The sequence below is a fragment of the Wolffia australiana genome, chromosome 4 (genome assembly GCF_029677425.1).
Source record: "Wolffia australiana isolate 7733 chromosome 4, ASM2967742v1".
Classification (NCBI taxonomy): Eukaryota; Viridiplantae; Streptophyta; class Magnoliopsida; order Alismatales; family Araceae; genus Wolffia; species Wolffia australiana.
Window position 1 is genome coordinate 9,202,052 of NC_135838.1, and position 21,497 is coordinate 9,223,548.

At 40.0% G+C, this 21,497-nt stretch overlaps 1 non-coding gene across 1 annotated transcript; it reads left to right on the forward strand.

Moving 5' to 3' along the window:
- The first annotated feature begins 7,303 nt into the window (after window positions 1-7,303).
- Window positions 7,304-7,408, forward strand: LOC144702821 (small nucleolar RNA R71). Its single transcript, XR_013581397.1, has one exon. It is a non-coding gene; the product is annotated as a small nucleolar RNA R71 (small nucleolar RNA).
- Window positions 7,409-21,497: the final 14,089 nt, after the last annotated feature.

The following is a 21,497-nucleotide window of genomic DNA, read 5'->3' on the forward strand; positions in this document are numbered from 1 at the left end:
ATACGTTGCGCAGTCAAGGATGGTATGCCTTCGTCAGGCAGTTTCCATTGCCTCTCCTAAAGAGTCCTAGACAAGAAGAACAAAATGGGAATATAATATTGACCAAAATATGGTCAGTGTGACGTCTAGAAGATATCGGTCGTCCATACACATAAGTATGTTTATGAATTATAACAATGCTATCAGTTTAAGTATGCACGATAATATGTACCTCATTAAACTCAAAAAGCTACAATCTAGCAAATGTTTGAAATATAAGTTATCAAACAAGAGGGACTGTAATAAAATTTCCCAACAAAGATCAACTCTCACCCTAAATATTTACGTACAAGCCTGTGCGCCGTGCAGCACACAGGTTCGATGATGGCTTAGGCCAACGCCCGGTAATTTTAACAATTTACCTTCTTATACAAAACTCAAGCCATAAACACGACACAATCCCTTTTGTCTGCTGGTAAGATTATGATATTGATGAGTGGATGACCTTGTGGATAGTGGATATCATAAACTGCAGAAGACTATGCAGGAGTGCTTTATGGTGTCAATGTAGTACAAATCTATATGGTACCGTGCCATTCTGGCAGCCATTAAAAAATCTGATATCGTTATCGTATATCCTACCATTATTGTATCCAATAATGCAACAGTATTCTATATGATGAGATACTCTATCTTATTGTGGTATCTGAGAATGGTTTGTCTCAATACGATTAGTGTTGCTACCAGTATCTGATGTTGTTATCAATATGGAGATGGGGAAACCCAACTGGGTGGATATAAATCTGGTTCATGAGATACATCTTTTAAGGTCACCACTATCTCACCTATTCTCACGCTAATCCTGAAAGTCAGATATGGACTATTCCCTAGCCCTAATTCATAATATTAATACTAGAGTTTATTAATTCTGTACATGTGTGTATCTAGGTTATTTCATATGGAATAAATACAAATACCTAATCAGTTCCAGTCGTCTGGATGGTATACTTATAAGATCTGAGTTTTTTCTAGCCTTATTTGCACTTATAAGATCTGAGTTTTTAATATTTTATGAAACCTTCATAATTAAATATTGATTCATCCTTTAAAAGGATGTCTTCTGTTTCCTGTAAGCTTTTAGAATGTTTCTAATATAGTCGTATGCTCTCCAATTCAATACACTTCTATGTCTCGTTTAACTTCATTGAAATAAACTATATTCATTATTAAATTATTATTATTATTATTATTATTATTATTATTTTGTGAATTGTCAAATGAATCTCAACAATATATGGAATAATTAGTGAATCATGAAATATCATGACAGAGTGATCACTTAGCTTTATACATAAATTCTAAACATTCATACTCGTAGGTTATTCAAGCAAAACTTCAAGCTATCTTGACATAGCAGCACTATCTGGCCCTACTCTTTAATGATGATTGTCAATCTCTTATCCATTAGTGTGCAAAAGCTAAGTGGAAGTGTGGTTGCATTTTAGGGAAAGAGTCAAGTGACTTTATCCTTAATGAATATCTGAGTAAGCTTATACCCATTTGTTAATCAGGTTTATGTTGGGCTCTATGCTTTGGTTCGTCCATAGAAAAAACACGTTCCATGGATGCGGAAGCGTGGTCGATTGATTCTCAATCGGTCTTTAAAACAAAACATTGCAAGTACCTTTTGGGGAACTCGTTCCACCCTTGACTTTGCCACTCCGACATCGTTCTGAAGTGGTTCACGCGTCCGGCCTCTAGAAGTATCCACGCGATCACTCGGTGCTTGGATCTCCATGTCTTCTTCTTCAACTCTTCTTGAAAATATGGAATATCTCCTCACCATGAAGGCACTCTTCCTTGGATGAGTGGAGAAGAGAGTGGAGAAAGGCAGGGGGCAATCAAATCAGGCTTGCATGGGAGCTTAAAATGAGACCCTTTCTCCCTTTATATTTCACTTAAGGTGTTTCTCAAAAACCCTCCAAAGTAAAATATATCCACCAATGCCCTTATGACCTTGTGTGTGTGACCCTCTAGGCCCATGTGTCGTTCTGGTTAATAACTTTAATGGTCCAATAACATTTATTGACCAACCTTATTATTTAACTATATCCACATATAGATTAATTAAATAAGGATCGATTCAATCCAATCGATAGGTTAAGTTTCCAGCCCGTGGGGTGCCAAGCTACACCTTGTGCTCTAGAAGATACAGAGTGGTCTTGAACTCTCTCATGGAACCTTTACTGTCATCGGTTACCGTATATGTATAATCCATCATCTGCGCGAGACTCTCGAACGACTTAAAGTATGGTTTATCGTCAAACCCTAATCCGTCATTCGATTAGTACTGATGCGTAACGGGGATCATTGGAGAACGCCTTCTCCAATATCCTCACTACTATGGCCAGGGATTTTCTGCATCATCTTCCTCGAGTCAATCTCCTCTTATACCGAGGACGGATGATCCCATCTTGACCACTCAATCATCTCCATAAGCTTCTTACTACATCCGATCTATAACTTATTTAAACCCCAAGATTAGAGGCTCGTAAGTCATAGTCAAAATGTAGTCGTCCACTCACGAGATGTCCTTGGTGTCTCAGGTCAGTGGATCACTTATACAACCGTGACTTGAATCAACCTGATTGACATTTAGGTATCATACCATTCAGGGATTCATGCGGGTCAATTCAGTGAACTCTTTGTAGAGAAAGACACTAGGAAGATCAAGGCCGTGAACTCAGAGGCCAATGACATTGTTGGCATGGCCAAGTGGGTGCTACTGCGGGCTAGGATGTGGGAAGGCCAGACAAACTTCATGGTGTCCCTTATTGATGATATCTCAGCTGTCCTAGGTCTCGACGTCCTAGTGGGAGCACCCATAGTTGTGTTCCCTCAGTATCGTGAAATCTTGTTCCCTGATGGATCATGCCCGTACTTCATGACAGAGGAAGGGGGCTAGAGGCCGCGAGATACTACCCTCCTGCCTGTGATGGAAGTCAAAGATGTACTTTTAAAGGGGGAAGATACCTTCCTCTTCACAGTATGAGGGCTATCACCTAAGAGGCAGGGCGTCCGACAGGGGTGTGCATCGGCCAGACTAGTGGCGCTTTGATGGGGAGATGACGATGACCACAGCCCTAGAATAATTGCAGGGGGACTGCCATGCTTGCTGCTTGGGCGCGATTTGGAGCATGAGATTGATCTGCTGCTCGATACTCATCCGCCTACAACACATGCCCTAAAAAAATGTTCCCAGCCTATTGGAGGAGTTGAGGCAACACCTCTAGTAGCTACTTTATTCAACGCTAATCTGCCCATCCAAGGCACCATTTGGTGCACTGGTCAGGTTTAAGAAGAAGATGGCTGCGTCGCTCCACCTCTACATGGAGTACAAAGTGATGAAGAAGATGGTACTATGTGCACGAGAGTACCACGTGCAGGTGTGCTACGCCGCAAGATCCTCCATAGGCGCATGATGCACCACACATTGGACACCTAGGGCCGCTGCGCATGTCGACGTTTTTGTTCAGAAGATACCATTGATCAAGAATACAGTGGGACATGGAGGTTTATGTCTGTTCATGTCTGGTGTACCAGAAAGAAAAGACAAAGTAGACCAAGGCAGTAGGGATATTAGAGCCTCTCCCTAAGGCATGCCATCCATGGGAATCCATTTCCATGGACTTCATCACCTGCCTCCCCTGTGTGGATGGATATGATGCTATCTTGGTGGTCGTCGTCCATTTTTACAAGTATGCTTCTTTCCTCCCATCCACCGCAAAAGTGCACACCGACAAGGTGGCTTGGCTTATCACTCTACGTGCACCTATGACGCTCGCATTGAGGAAGCTAGGGAAGTGATGGAGCATCAACCTGACGTGGAGTTGCAGATTGGAAATTTGGTCCTACCTCGCATGAACGCCCAAAAGCTTAAAGCTAAAAGGGTGAAGAATGGCACAAGAGGCTTGAACTGCACCACAATGGACCATTTGAGGGGGGTGGCAAGAATTTGATGAGTTTCCTTAAAGCTCAACATTCCTTGATGACTAGCTGTCCATCTGGTCTTTGATAGCACCCTAAATTCAGTGTTTAATTCAAGTAATTAGCACAATTTTATCCATTTAAAGTGTTTAAAATAGGACTGTTTTCATACATTTACATGTTAATTATTATTCCAAGTGTATTATGGTTTTGTTCTAATTTTCTGTTAATTTATGAATTTTATGGAATGATGCAGGATGACTTGGACTGACGTTGGTAGGATGGGCTAACTAAAATAAAGATGGAAAAAATAGACCACAAATCAACACGATCGACTTCGAACATTTAAAGTCAAAGAAAATTTGATGGTGCAGCCCCTTTCCTTGGTTGAGGGCGAGAGGATTGTTTTATAACCACCGTGGTGAAAAAACCTCCAAATCCAATATCTCAAACTTGCGATTACGAGAAGACGCACATCTATTCTACTAAGTCTGACGGTGGTGGAAAAACACATGAGAAAACACCAAAGAGGGAAGAGTGAACCTTTCGCACCAGCGCAGTGCAATGGGGTGATGTAGAAAGTTTTCTACACGTTGATGGTGAGAGCGGGTGACATGCGCTTCACAGGGTTGACGCGGATCCAACTGCGTGGTCAGCTGGTGGGGGTCAAGGGGGGAGTCGCCCCCTTGCGGGGTTTGGGGCAGCGCCCCAAAACCTAAATGGTAGGCGTGGTGAGTGGTGGCTGCGTAGGTCACCACAAGGGCCGGGTGGCCGTGCGTGCCGGCTGCATGGGGCAGCATAGGGGTCTGAAGTTGACGTTGGTGATGTGTCATGAAACGGGACATCTCTTGTGATAATGGTGTCACGTCCGATGATGGTGCGTGGTCTTGTGCGCCACCTCTGGAATTTACTTAAGCTTGGAACGATTTTATTTTAATGGAAATGGCAGGTTTAAAAATTAAAATATAATGTTAATTAATGTTGGGATGAATTACTGAATTTTTAAGATTTTTCAAGAAATTTATCATTTTTTTGGGATTTATTTGAAGAAGAAATGAATTTTAAATAAAAATGGACATAACTATAAAGAAAATAGTAGTTTAAATCAATTTTTGAAGGCGGAGGGACTTTTCTGAAATTGTTTTGCAAATATATCCTTAAAACAGTTCTCGGGCATGCATTGTACGCGTAAATATCAAATTAAAATAATTCAAGGGTCTTAGCAAATTAATATAGATTTTCTACTTTTTGTTTTGGGAAATATGGAGGAGAGAGTAAGTGAAAGGTATATCTCTAATTACTTTTGGGCAGTGTCAATTTGTGCGTGAATTAAAGCAGGGACTTGTTTGGAAAACTCCAATAAATTGATTTTGCAGGGCCACGTGGCAAGATCTCGTCTGTCGGAAAAGAATTTGACAGATTGAATGCATCAGCAGAATTCCTCTTGAGGGCAGTAAGCGCACCACCGCTGCTGTGCATACAAAATCGCACGCACGGGAGGTGATGTGGTGACGCCGGATTGGTTGTCACTGGTAAAAATGCACAAGCATGTGCAAGTCTAAATATATTTTGTTTATTTTATTTATTTTTTCTTATTTCCAGCCGGGGGTACATCGCGCGCCAAGAGAGAACCTGCAAAAATTCAGATAAAAATGAACCGGCCAATCAGCAATCGACACGCATTGCGTGTAAATTGAAATTTAATTAAAAAATGATATATCAATCCAATGACTAGGATGGGTCAATATTCATTTGTTAATTAGTTTTAATCCTGAAGTCAGATTGAGCTCAAAATTTAAGGGTTTGCTCGTCTTGACCGCTCTTTCTATCTTTTTGGTCAGATCATGCAGATCAAGCCTATATCGATGAAAAATAATTATTGGGGTTAAAATGGTAATTTTTACCATTTAACCTAAGTATAAAAACATAAATTCGAAATGAGGAGGTCATTCTGGAAGGGGCTCTTTCAAAGCTGGAAGATCGAGAGGAGAACCAGCTTGGATCAACTACATCTGGTATTTTTTCACTTAATTGCATTTGAAATTGAACCTTAGTGTATTTGGGATTATTTGTTAGTGAAATTTTTGATTTTTCTTGTTGATCTTGGTTTGAAATTATAAATCGCTTGGCTTGAGTAGCATGCACAAGCCTTACTAGGATTAACGTGGATGATTATTCAAATTGAGCTAGCTTTTCCATGCGCACACTAATAACTAAAAAAAAAAAAGAGATTAATTTCTATACAAGAATAAATTAAGTATAGAAAAAAATATTGAGTTAGTTTTGATATCCATTCCACCACAAAAAAATACAATTTTCTTCTCAACCCCTTTACTTGAATCTTTTGATCCTTTTTATTGGATCAAAGAAGTCACTTTAGAGATCCTTAATTCTTCTATTCTTCCCATCTCCACTACCCCCCTTTCTCAATTCTTCATATAATTTGGGTAATCTGATCTTCATTGAAGATTAAATTAACCCTAATTAGGGCCAAATAACTCAATTCGATAAGTAATTGAATTGCCTTACTAGTCTCCCTTGGACGATCCCTATACTTATCATTATAAATCTTAAGTTTAGGCTTTTATAAATTTTAATAAAAAAGCTCAAATTAGGCTTTTATAAATTTTAATAAAAAAGCTCAAATCAACAACGATAAGGGACTAAAATTGGATAATTCAACCTGATAACTCAGATTTTGGGGGTGTATTAGTGATAAAATAATCACTAATTGCTGAATTACATTATTGAGGAAGATTGGAGCTGGAGGGGGTTGATAGTGATGTTGTTGTGTTTGGTAAGGTCGCGGCTCCTGACCATGAGGGACTTGATATTGAACCCTTTACGAGAAAGGTTGGTTGGGGCCTTGGTTGTTGTAATTTCTCTGCCCGTTCCATAGAGACTTAGAGTCAACCGTATTGAGTTCCTGCTCATCATCATTCTAACAAGCCCCCTGAAAATGGTCATCGCTAAAGCAAATAGAACAAGAGCCATTTGTGGGGTTAGGCGAGTTAGATCTCATTAAAACCTTCTTTATTAAGTCAGTGAGCTGCTCAATTTGTTTATCTATTCTCCCTATGTCCCGCTTTACCCCAGCTATCTCAACGTTAGCTTCTAGGCCATTGACATTGAGGACTCCTCCTTGTCTTCCTCCCCCTTTCCTAGCACTTCAAAGTAGAACATTTGTCTGTAAATCATTCTAAGAAACTCTTTCAATTATAATGAAAGATCTTTTTCATAAGTCTCCAAGAAACTTCCATTACATCTATTATCTAGCTTGGTTATAGAGATCTCATTTATCCCATCATAAAATAATTGAGCTACCTGAGTTATGGTCATTCCATGATGAGGGCACCTTCAAATTAGATCCTTAAATCTCTCCCAAGCCTCGTTAAAGGTTTCCTCTTCTGGTGAGAAAAAGTAGAATCTTTTTTCGAAGGTAATTGGTTTTTCTAAGAGAGTAAAACTTATTCAATAGGCAGTTTTTTATTTCTTCCCATGATTTGAAAGTGATCTGCAAGTTCCTAAACCATTCCTTGGCTCTATCTTTGAGTGTTAGGGAAAAATATTTCATCATCATAACTTCTGGGGAGATTCCAGGTAGTTTATAGATGGAACATTTTTCAATAAACTCATCAAGATATGATAAACATCTTGTGAAGGTAATCCATCAAAGGTAGATAAAGAATTTTGAAAACCCATGTCAACTTTAAAAGAAACATTAGGTCCTAAGGGTGCATGGATTTTGGTAGTTTCCTTAATCCTAGTTGGTTTGTAAGATTCTCAAAGGGTCTTATTTTCCATAGGAAATTAAAGTCCCTCACTGTCAGTCATTTTACCTTGGGAAGGATCTTTAGAGGAAGTGGTAGTGGTTACCTCTTGTGAGACTTCTTTTTGATGTAGTGCTGCAGGGTCTTTGTTGACAGCTTTGGATGATCCTTGAGCTCTTGTCAAAAGCATAAGCTAAAAAGAAGGTTAGTAGTTGGGTTAAGGGTGATAGTTAACCTTAACAAAAAATGAGATGAAAGTAAATGTGAAATGGTCGATCCTCGGCAACAGCACCAGTTGATAACTCATATTTTGGGGTGTACCAGTGATAAAACAATCACTAATTATAGTTGTTTAGGTAATCTGAATTAAAACAAAAAAATATTTATAAACCTTACTAGCCTAGGGAGAATAAGGATCGATTCTCAGATAGCAAAGTAATAGTTAGTGAATTTTCAGTTTAAAATATTTTTTGGGGAAAATTTCTAATTATAATTTATTACCTATAAAGAAAAGTAACTAGATTTACTAAAAATATAATTTATAATATATATATTAAAATTAATCCTAAAAGAAAAAATTAGATATAAAATGATTTGTCGGAAATTTTTAGGATTTTAGGAATTATTTTAAATTTAAAATAAAAAAAAATTAACCATCTTGATGTTGGCTAGCTGCTCCAAAACTAACCAGAAGACAAAGGTGAACAGATAGGGATGAGGGGAAGCAATAGTGATCGAACCTCTTTGTCACACCTACCAAGGCCAAAGGTGATCAAGACTCTTCCACTTCTCCAGCAGCTCTTGCTCTAGAATACCCCTGCTCTACCCAATTCTCACTAAAGGTAAAAGGACTTAAGAAAAATTGCACACAAGACACTAAATCTTGGATTTAGATTGAAACAAGAGTGAATATTACATTGGATTGTGAGGGGTTTATTTAGAGAAGTGAGGGAAATGATGACCCCTGGATATCCCAAGGTCTTGAATGGTCTAGACCTTTTCAGTATCCTAAATCCTGGGGAAGAGGTGTCCTCCAATCAGTTTGAGTCCTCTGATTGCTCCTCATTATGGTTTCTCACTTGGCTTGCCTTTTTTTTGAATATTTGGCCTTAATGAGATTAAAGGCTCATTAAAGCCATGCAAGCTGTAACTCTGGGTCACTCCTGAAGTTCTGAAGGTGGGCGGGCCTTATTGAACCTCTTTTCCTTAGCCCAATAACCCCTCAAATGAGTCCTAAACCTGAAAATGTCAAAAATTCTAAAAGAGAACTGAGATTCATTCCACTTGACTCTATGAGTCAAGTGGGGTTAGTCTCAAAAATACTTACAAATACTTAATTACCAATTTAGGCCAACTTCATGAATCAAGAGATAAATGATGTTTAAATGATAAAATTAAATATTAATACTCATTAAATATTTCACTCAAGTATGTCATTTAGCACCTACTATTTGATTCATCATAACCGTATTTTAGTCTTTGATGTCTTAGCATTCAAGAAGTATGAGCCTGACCTAGAAGATAAAGAGTGGAACGAGGCATGGTGTGCACCACCATAAGTGTTTGAATAGGAAGTAGAGGCTGTTAGGGACAACAGGGAAATGGACAGGTGATGGAGCATGCCCAAGCGTCATCGACAACATGTCATCGGAGCCGTCTTCGTTGATATCAGCATCATCGCTGGTCCGTGTCCAGCCCCACCAGCACGCCAAAGCGTCCATGAAGATGCCTGGGTTTAAATACCCCGAGTATAGGATGTACGCGATTGTATCGTTATGTTTTTGTCTTTGTCCGTATTGTTTTATTTTCACGTCATTTCATTTCTTATGTCCTTTATTTGTGTTTTAAAAAGGGGGTCTCTTATTGGACTCCCCTTGTTGGACCCATTGTAAGGGGCCCATCATGGCCCTATATAAGGCCATGATGGGCCCATGTTCAATCTTAGATCCGGAAGTTTCATTTTGACAGTTATCGTCAACCAGATCTCACCCCATGGGAAGAAGAAGAGAGGGAGGAGGAGGAGGAAGAAGACAAGGAAAGGAAGAAGACGTTGTCGACCTTCTACCGTCCATGTTCTTGACGTTTCTACTCTTCAAGGGATGTTTGGCATCCTGTTCATGGCTTGAGTGCCCCGATCATCGGGCGTTGTGGTCGTGCCAACCCTGCGGTCAAGTGGAACACGATGCCTGAGTGCTGTGCACTGTTGGAATGACGAGTCAGCGACCCACGCCCGGTCCATCATCCAGGTTGCATTGCCGCTCTGGCCGATGACAACATCGACGTTGATAACAAACAACCCGATGGTATTCCAATAACTTGTTCACACCGTTTGACTGATCTGTGGATTGAGCAAACGTTCGGGCTATCCATTGTGTCGAGCTGCCCTCACACCGACATCAAGAGCGTCTTCGCGTGCACCGACACGTCTATACGCAGAACATTTGTGCATACGTCTTCTGCATCTTCCACGCGCTGCTAGTTGCACCAATCAAGTCACTGACGAGACATTTACGCTGCCGTCATCGTGTCATCTCTGCTGGGTCATCACCGATCTCGTCGAGAAGCCAGCAAGACTCCTTAGGACGCGGTGCATGTCCGCGTGCTGACCCACCTGCATCGACAAAGTGTCTCTTGTCGTGGATGTATTCATGACACGGACAACAAACTCAACCCCATGAGAGCATGTTATTGCATGGCCCACGCAGTTTGCTTGCGGTCACGGGCTTCACTAGTTAAACGCCTCAAAGTCCTAGACTTGGTGTTGATCCCTACGCAGCCTCAAGCCTTCTGCACCCGACTGCATTTATGCAACGCAGACGCACAGACTGTTGGTTGTGCATACGGCTGCGCGTCACTCGTGGGTTACTACACCATCCATGGTCTTGTGGTCCCGTCCGGCTGTTACTGTGCAGCTCGGACTTCAACACCTGATCGCGCCGCAGTACACAACCCGCAACCCTTTACCGCCGCACCTCTGCCGTCCTCACCTCCAATCTTCGGCATCACACTCCTGTACTGTGCCATCACCGACCGTCGAGCTACTTGCGCCTGTCTTCGGCACCTCTCCACCGTCTTGCCCGCACCGGCCCGTGCAACGACGATGACATAGATGAAGAACACCATCACCAATGAGGTATGCCGTTCCCTTGCTCGTCAGTTATTTTATGTCTTATAGTATATTTTTGACTGCACTCCACCGCGCTCGGGTTAGATTAGGTGAAAGAAATTTATCAAGAAAACTACAAAGTTGAGTGTCTTCCTAGGCACGGGCCGAGCCCGTCAGTTACGTGTGAGCCCCTACGGACTTGTTCCGTTTGGCACTGTAGTTGTCGTCATCACTTCGACGAAGGTCAGAAGGTCACCATCATTGTCATCGGTCGACCCCCCCGGAGCTCGAGACTTGGCGATTTCTTGCAAATCTGCCCTGTACGTATATTTCACCTAGGTCACTCGATCATGTAGTTACATTTACTTAGTGATTTTACCCGTCGGACGAATTCATTGACGACGTCCGACATCAACAGGGTTGGATATCGTGGCTAACACAAGATTGAGTACCTTATGAAGTGGAAGAACCATTTAGGTGAAGTGCGCAATGTGGGAATGTAACTCTGACTTATGGTAGTTTGGACACTTGTTGCTGGCCTATGAGGCACAACCAACATTGACAAGGGCGTCCACAAGTTGAGGTGGTTGGAGCATGTAAGGCCCCAAAGTGTGCGGTATTCCCATGCAGAGGCTTGCATGCCAACCATGCAGGGAACTTGGTGTTGCTACAACTGGTGCTTCAGCATGTAGGCGCCAAGGCTTGGGCCATCGAGCATGGCAGTGCCAACAAGGACCAAAGTGGAAGACATGTTAGGGTGGGTGCTGGAGGTGTGTGGAGCATCAATACTGGGCTTTGAGCATGCTGGTCATGCAGGTGGTCACCAGGTCATATTGTACGATCAACGGGTGCATCGAGGGCCTTGGCTCACGGGTGTGTGGAGCCATTGGTCAAGGCCACACTTGAGCGGTGGTACCTACAATTGTATGTACACGCGGCTGCCAGCCCAAAGGCATAGAAGCAGCACTACACACACTACAAGTTACACCCCTCTAAACATATCTATACGAGCCTTGTGCTCAATGTAATGGCTGTGGCCATCCATGTATGTTTACACATGTCACAATAAAATGCTTATGTATTCTGCTACTAGCCTGGACCAACCTCCTTCAAATCGCCAAGCAACCTCCTTCATATAAGCGTTCCCAAGAAACTTTCACTATCCAAATAAAGGTTGCTCAACATTTCTGCCCAAGCATTGAGGCTGACATGTGCTCAATCTGAGCATTGTACATAGCTGTGGATTTGACTGTGTGACACTAGGGAATAATCCATATCAGACTTTAAGGATTAGCCTGGGAATAGGTGAGAAAGTGGTGACCCTAAAATCTGGATCTCCTAAACTATATTTGTATCCACTTAGTTGGGTTTCCCCATCTCCATATCGATAACAACAATAAATACTGCTTCCATCACTAATTGTTTCAAGACTAAACAATATTTGGTGCCACTATCATATAGTGTATCATATCTCTATGGAATGCATTACTATTCAATTATTGGATATGATAACAGTGGCATTTACAATAATGATACCAGATTTGTTAGTGGGGGTTAGAATGCATGGTACATCACATGCTTGAACTCATTTCCTACATCTATAATGCACGGACATGGACAGGACATTAATTTCATTTGTGGATGATTGATGGGAGGAAAATTTTTTCGCTCATCCCTGGGTAGGGTGGTTGTTTCATCCATGTATAAAATATCCATCCCATCCGAGCTATGTGACTTGTCAAACTCCAAGTGGCCTAATCCAGTGCTTCATCACGGACATTGGATGGGACAAGATGGTTTTCAGACAGGACAGGATGTGGAGAAAAATATCAGGGATATGACAGACTCTGGATGGGATGATTCAGATGAACTTCTAAAAGTTGGGACATAGGACGGAAAAAACTTTGTCCCATCCTGTCCTTCATCCCCGACCTGGATGATCGTGCATTATACCTACATCATTCACACCATCAAGCACTCATGCACAATATTATGCATTTTACGATATCCGTTATCCACAAGGTCATCCACTGCTCAATATCATAATCTCACTAGAAAACAAAGGGTTTGTAACTTAAATCATGTTGGTTGCATTTCAAATGTTCTCAGTCATATTTATGATTTGGTGGCACTGGAGTGAAGAACTGATTATTCATGCTGTCGCATGCTTGGTTGGCCTGGAGGTTCTGAGTTCACTACTCCTTTTTTTGCCTTCTTAACTTCTCAGTATATGCACGATTCTGTTGATCCTTATTTTTAGTGTCTTACCATCCCCGTCAATATTCTATTATAACTTATAGCAGATTGTTATTAAATGTATCATTAGAAGGAGCATAATGAGAGAAAATGGCCTAGGTCTGGGGTGAGAATGTGAGGATCAATAGAGTGATAAGTAGAATCAGGAGAATAAGAAGGGTTATTAGAGTAGGGTTGAGTTACAACAATATCTTTAAAAGAATGCCTATGTTTTTCATTATCAGAATATCCATTAGGATGATAAGATTGATGACAATAATTATGTGAAGCAAAATTAAGATAATACTCATTTGAAAAGAATATTCTAGATTTCATGAAGTCATGATTTCGAAAACAACTTAAGTGTATACTTAAAATGATGATTTCTATCTTTTAAAGATTTTTAGTATGATGACTGAACATGACATGACAAATTATCATGGTTTTCAGTTGCAGGTCGAACATTATGATGAGAGGAATTGATGTTAGACGATGAATCATGATATAGAGGAAATTCATACCTATAATTCTGAGGAAATTCAAAATTAGGATACATTAAGACCAAAATAAAATAAAATGAAAAAAGTAAATAAAATTAAATTAAAGGAAATAAAAAAATTAAATAAGATAAAATAAATGAAATAAAAAAGTAAATAAAATAAAATAAAATAAAATGAAATAAAATGTAATAAAATAGAATGAAATAAAATAGAATGAAATAAAATAGAATGAAATAAAATAGAATGAAATAAAATAGAATGAAATAAAATAGAATGAAATAAAATAGAATCAAATAAAATAAAATCAAATGAAATAGAATATTATTATCTCAAATGAGTCCAAGATTGAACTGAAACCTAAATCAAATTCTAGGGCAGATAGAGATTAGATATAACTTTGAATGATATTGGTTGAAAGTGTTGGGTTCTATACCTTGGTTTGTCCATGGAAAACACGATTCCATGGATACGGAAGCGTGTTGATCGATTCATAATCAATATTTAAAACAAACATGAAGTGTACCTTGTGGGAAACTCGTTCCACCCTTGACTTTGCCGCTCTGAGATCATTTTGAAGCCGCTCACGCGTCCGACCTCTACAAGTATCCACGCGATCACTCGGCCCTTGGATCTCAACGTCTTCTTCTTCGACTCTTCTTGAAAATCTAGAAGATCTTCTCACCATGAAGACACTCTTTGTAGGTTAGTGGAAAAGAGATTATAGAAAGGGAGGGGCTTTCAAATCTGGCTGGCCTGGGTGCTTGAAATGAGTGCCCCTTCCCTATTTATATTTTATTTAAGTTTTTCTCAAAAACCCTACAAAGTAAAATATATTCCTCAATGCCCTTATGACCTTATGCATGTGGCCCTCTAGGCCCATGTATCATTCTAGTTAATAAATTTAGTGGCCCAATAACAATTATTGGCCAACCTTATTAATTAACTATATCAACATATAGATTAATTAACTAAGGATCAATTTAATCCAATGGATAGGTTAAGTTTCTAACTCGTGGGTTGCTAAGCTATCATCCGTATATGTATAATCTATCATCCGTGCGAGACTCTCGAACGACTTGGGGTATGGTTTGTCGCCAAACCCTAATCTGTCGTTCGATTACTACTGATGCGTAACGGAGATTATTGGAGAACTCCTTCTCCAATATCCTCACTACCCTGGCCAGGGATTTTTGGCATCATCTTCCTTGAGTTAATCTCCTCTTATACCGAGGGTGGATGATTCTGTCATGACCACTCAATCATCTCCGTGAGCTTCTTACTACATCCGAGCTATGGCATGTTTGAATCCCATGATTAGAGGCCCATAAGTCATAGTCAAAACATAATCGTCCATCCACTATTTTTCCTTGGTGTCTGAAGTCAAAGGATCACTTGTACAACTATGAGACGGATCAAATTGATTGAAGTTTAGGTATAATACCATTCAATGACTCATACAAATCAATTCACTGAACTATTTCTCCAAAGAGCATCCACCATATGTCCTTAGTGTCTCCACACTAACGGCCATAGGATCAGCTATACTTATCGTATAAGTAGGATCAGTTAGTGCTATTCAATCTGGATAATTTGACATCCGTATCCACTATCCATCGAATAGGAATATTAGAACACATGTTTATAGAGAAGTGATCACTGTATTATGATCTCATCATAATTCACTATGTCATTGCACGTATTCATGGACTTTATTACAAACATCAATCCAGGAAAATAATGAACATAATATTTTATTCAATGAACTTAAACAAACATGGTGGTATGATTGGCTTGACGGCCACATAATATCCAGCAGAAAGTTCTAAAGAAGAAAAATCCAAATTCTAACCGAAGGCAAAGAATAATGAGTTTTTGGGTCAAATTATATGCAGAGATTGGCACTAGATATGGGATTTGACTTTTAGAGAAAGACAACTCTATATCCTTAGAGAGATGTGGGGATAATGATCTATGCAGAGAAACTACTATAAATTTTGAAGAAATTGGGTACTTATTGGAGTTTTAAATGGATCATAGAATCTAAGATAATGATAGAGATAAGAAATAATATAGAATATTATTTTTGTATTTTAACCTTGATCTTAAGTGTAATAAATTACTTTTGACCCTTAAAAATTCTCCAAGGGCAGGTGCATTTCACCCATGCCCCTGCGTACTGAAAACGCCAAAGAAGGAATTCGAAGATGAAGAAGAAACTTAGAAGATAAATTCAAGAAGCAAGGGAACTTTTGATACATACATTACTATATCTTTCAGAGAATCCTGGGGTTGGGCCTAGCTTTGATTGTCATTTATTTCTCCCTCTTCCCGGTCTCTTTCAATGATCCTACAGAAAAGATTTTGGTGCCTGATCTGGTGCAATCAGATTGGAGCGATTAGGTCTGCCTGTAAGGCAGGTCGGTTTTACTCAATGCAACCATGTACAAATGGAGCATTAAAATGTAATACTACCCTAAAAGTTTGCCTGAATGGAAGGTTGGATCTCAATTTACCATAAATTTATGGTATACTGAGATCTTTGCCTATTTTACACCATTCAATCTTTGTTATCACTTCTCCATGTGAGCACTAGCTGAATAAGAATATGCATCCCATTGGTTAGAAGCCATTTCCTTGTATTGTCAGCTGACCAACAGTTTGACCCCACCTTTCCTGGGCATAAAAGTACAATCAATAAAAAATGGGAAAATGTTTAGTGCCCATATAACTTTGATTTCAATGCCATAATATCACTATTTAGGCTAGCAAAATGATGGCATGTCAATTCAACGTAACATCGTGCATTTATGCATTAAAGAATTTACGACATGGGTTTTCATTTTGAGAAGAATATGCGATGTCATGTCATTTATGCATTTATGCATTTACACCAATAAGAATATGCCACGTCATGTTTTGATTTTATAATTCTTCTACCTACTCGTGCCACATTTGTTACAGAAAAAAGATTTTTTTTGATGGTTCGTCATTTGCACCCATGTCATATGCATTCATTATAAAAACCAGGACCAAGATATCATGATATCTACCATTTTGATAAAATAAATATTTTCAATGATTGCATGGGCATGACCTCATAATATGGGAGGACATAATTATGCTCAACACCAATCATTGGCCGTAAATGGGAAAAATATAAACTACACTTGAGGGATACCATTTAATCCCCTTAATCTTATTTAAATAAATGAAAAATAATAAGTCTTTATAAATATATATATTTACCACTTCTAATTCTTTTTCCTAGTGAATTAGTCATAAAAAATTCAGGGAAAAAACTAATGAAATCTCTACAGATTAATACATGCATGAAGAATCCAAAATAAATATTTTTTAAATTTTAAATTCATTTCTTGATAAATCAAAAGTCAGAAAATTCTGTGGAAACGAGAAAAAGTAAAACTTATGGAAGCATACAAAAGGCTACAGATATCTATTACAAGCATGATACCATGAAGACATGGATATCTGATGTAGATACTTAGTTGATATGTATGATCATTCTAGGTGAATTTCCATATTATCAACTCTCTTATGGAACTTTTACCGTAATCAGTTGTCGTATATGTATAATACTTCATCCATGTGTGCCTCTCAAATGAATTAGAATATGGCTCATTGTCAAACCCTAATACATCACTTATTTAGTACTAATGCGTAATGGGGTCATTGGAGAATGTCTTATGCAATATCTCCACTACCCGGGCCAGTAATTTCGAGGTATCCTCCTCCTGAATTCAATGTCTGCCCATCTTGACCACTCGATCCCCAATGTGAACTTCTCGCTATATTGAAGTAATGAAATGTTTGGATTCCATGATTAGAAATCCGTAAATGTTTTTCAAGACATAGATGCTTACACACAATATATATTTGATGTATCAAATTAGCAGACTACTACAAATGTGACATTGATAACACCTTAGATTCTGTGTTTAATTCAATGACTTAGCACAATTTTATCCATTTAAAGAGTTTAAAATAGGATTGTTATCATATATTTACATGTTAATTCTTTTTCCAAGTGAATTCTGATTTTCCCCTAATTTTCAGTTAATTTGTGAATTTTATAGAATTTTTTAAAGCTTAGAATAAATCTATTTAACAAAAACGGCAGGTTTAAAATTAAATTTAATGCTTATTAATGTGGGGATGAATTACTGAATTCTAGTTTTTTCTAGAATTTAATATAATTTTTTGGGAGTTTATTCGATGAAGAAATGAATTTAAAATAATAAAATGATATAATTATAAATAAAATAGTAGTTTAAATCAATTTATGAAGGCGGAGGGACTTTTCTGAAAGTTTGTTTGCAAATATGCCCTTAAAACAGCTCTCGGTCGCCCATTGCAGGCGTCAAGATCCAATTAAAAATAGTTGAGGGTTGAATCAAAATAATATGGATTTTTAATGCCTTTTTTAGAATATATGCAGGATAGAGAGAGTGGAGGGGCATATGCATAAATACTTTTGGATCTGTCAATTTGTGGGCACGGATTAAGGAAGGGAGTTTTGCGCAAAATGCCAAGAACTGGATTTCGCGATGCTACATGTCATGATCTCAGCCATCTGAAGATAACTTGACGGCTTAAATGTGATTGACCGAAATATCTCTCCAGGGTGGTAAGTGCGCCGCCCGTGCTGCGCATACAAAGCGTGTGCACGTGAGGTGATGTGGCAGTTTCTCACTTGGCAGCGCTAGTAACAACGCACAGGTAAGTGTGTTTAAAATATATTGCGTGTATTTTTTTTTTATTTTTTCTTATTTCCAGAGGTGGGTAAGTGGCGTGCCGAGGATGAACCCACCAAATGCCTTCAGTATTCAACAACCAATCAGGGATCGACACGCAATTGCGTGTAATTATATATTTAAATTAAATAAATGAAATTTAATCCAACGACTCTGATTGGTCAATATTCATATATTAATAACTTTTGTTCCTGAAGTCGGATTGAGCTGAATTTTTTGTGGATTTTCTCATCTCAAACTGCTCTTTCGATCTGTATGGTTGGATTATTCATATCAAGCCTACATTGATGGATACAATTAATTATTTCTTGGGGGTAAATGGTAATGTCTACAATTTAACCTATGTATAAAAGCAGAAATTCGATTTGAGGGGGCGATTTTGAAAGGGGCTTGTTCACAGCCGTAAGGCAGAGCAGCTACATCTTAGACAAACCCTATTCGGTAATTTCTACTTCATTGTATTTGAATTTTAGTGTAATTTGGATTATTTGTTAGTGGAATTTGTGATTATTCTTGATCTTGGTCTGAAATTCTAAATTGCTTGGCTTGAGCGGCATGTACAATCCCTTACTAAAGTCGACCTTTTGAATGTAACACGACGGTCGGAATCGACACTTCATGTTACGTCCGAAAGGTTGACTTTAGTTGCGTTGAAATGTTGTTAAATGATTTGGGAAATAATAACAAGAAGTACGTCAATTGTCAGTGACCCACGACGTAGATCAATTGGATGCCACGCGACGGGTTTTGTCTCGATCAAGCTCCCCATAATCTACGTAATCAACTCAAAGGGATCGACATGGTGGGGGACGTTCTTCATCCAATAACGCCAACACCATCAATGTGAACGAGCTGATGCGATAAGCCGAAGAGATTATCTATCACGATCAAGTGGCTAACCCTATACTCACATTTAAACTCTCTCGTGGCAGAGGAGCAGTCATAAATCAATACTGAAAGATGTAATCTACACTGAAAAAAGAGGGGAAGGTAGAACCTTTGTGATGTCGGACGTCGTCAACAACTTCATCTGACGGGTAATTCACTAAAGTAAACATAACTACATGATGCGAATGTCCTAGGCGAAATGTACATGCAGCGGGCCGACGAGTGGGGGGGATACGCCGAGTTCCGAGCTCCAGAGCAGAGGATCGATGACGATGATGGTGACCTTCTGGCCCTCGTCGGAGCGATGACGGCGACTATAGCGCCGAACGGAAGAATTCCGTAAGGGCTTGCACGTAACGGACATGCTCGACCCGTACCTAGGAAGACGCTCAACTTCGTAGTTTTCTTGATAATTTTCTCTCACCTAAACTAACCCGAGCGCGGTGCAACAAACTCAATAATATACTGAAAGATGTAATATAATTTACGAGCAGAGGGGAACGGCGTACCTCGTCGGGGGGGCGTTCGTCATTGATGTCTTTGATGGTACAAGTGCCGTTTCAAGTTGATGTAGTGAGAGATGTGTTGTGGAGGGGTACGGCCTTGATCGACAGGCGACGGCAGCGCAATGCTGGGATGATACTCAAAGACGGGAGGCAAGGAGAAGGGAAGTACAGAAGTGCAGCAGCTCGGCTACGGCAACACGGGGTGCTACAGTAAGTGGTTCGGTTGTAACAATGCGTCAAAGTGGCAACGGGAGTGCAAACGATGCAAACAGTTGTGGATCGACAAGTTGGCACAATAGCACCCATGTCGGCGGAGTCGACTGACGCGAGGATCATACGGTACAAGGGTGCAGAGGAGGTTGCAAATCTGTTCAAACAGGGTGGCAGCCAGTTGCTGGGCAACGTTGTCGATTGTGGAGACCGGTCGACCGACGGCCTGGTCAACATGTTGATATCTCACGTGACACCGAGTACAGTGGTTTGAATATGAAAACTCCTGGCGAGATGTTGTCCTCGCATTCAACGCGATCGGGTGTCCACGTAGGTCTGGAGAAGTATCCGACTGACCAGTGCAGTGTGTTGACCACACAAAATTATGACCGTCCAGGTATCTGGATTAACCATTCGTCCTGACAATCAGGTGATGCCACAATCGACGGTGTGGTTCATGGTTGTTGTCGGTGGGGCTTCCGACAATGCGCAGATCCACTGGCACATAGTGCGATCTGTTCAAAACCCAAATGGGTAGAGCAGCATTCGTGGAGCACGGACGGCCGCACCTGGTTGACTGCGTGGGGTGCGGTCTGATGCACTACCTCTTTTCCCAATGTAAACTTGTCATCTAAATGTGCAATATAGCGGGGACGAGTCCACGGGTCGAAACCACCGACCAATGCACAGAAATCCGCGTACAATAGAACAGTGTGAGGGACGGATCGATGAAGGTGTTGTGAGGATGACAGAGACCTATGGAGCAACCTCTTCCTCTCCTACCTTCTCTTCTTCCCTTCTCTTCTTCTTCTTCTTCTCCTCTCTCTTTCTTCTCCTTCCCTCTCTTCTTCTTGGTGAGACCTAGACGAAGGTAACTGCCAAAAACAAAAATCCAGATCTGTTCTGAACGTGGTCCCATCATGGCCTTACATAAGGCCATGATGGGCCCCTTACAAAGAGTCCAACAAAGGGGAAGTCCTATAAGAGACCTCCCCTCTAATTTACAACATAAAAAAATGAAATTACGGAATCAAAAGATGTGAAAATAAAATGATACGGACGGGAATGAAAACACGACGACATGGACTCGTTGTAGGGTGCACTCGTTGTGACGAACACAACACAGAATTTAAAATGACTAAAGACTGATGGGGGACCATCTCGCCATCAGCACGGAACAACGTCAAAAGCCTCACAGAGTAACCCGAGCCGACGCCCGCGACTCATCGTTCAAGTACTCCGCTTGACGACTCAGCCGCACGTGTCACATTTTACTGTTATTTTTCGATTGTAATTTCCTCTAAGACTATGGACAAGGCCTATCGTGTTTTGGGCCTCATCCTTTTTGAACTGTTTCTTTCTGTCGTTTTGAGAGGGCCTCTCGTCTAGAGATGGTTTCCTCCAGTTATGGCCCATTGGGCATGCCTTCTACCCTTTATAAAAGCCGACATGCCTCAGAGGACTCTTTAGGGATTGAATCAGAATCAAAGTAAAGTTTTTTTTTCCTTTAGTCTCTATGTTCTTCTAGTTTTGTCCTGGCCGTA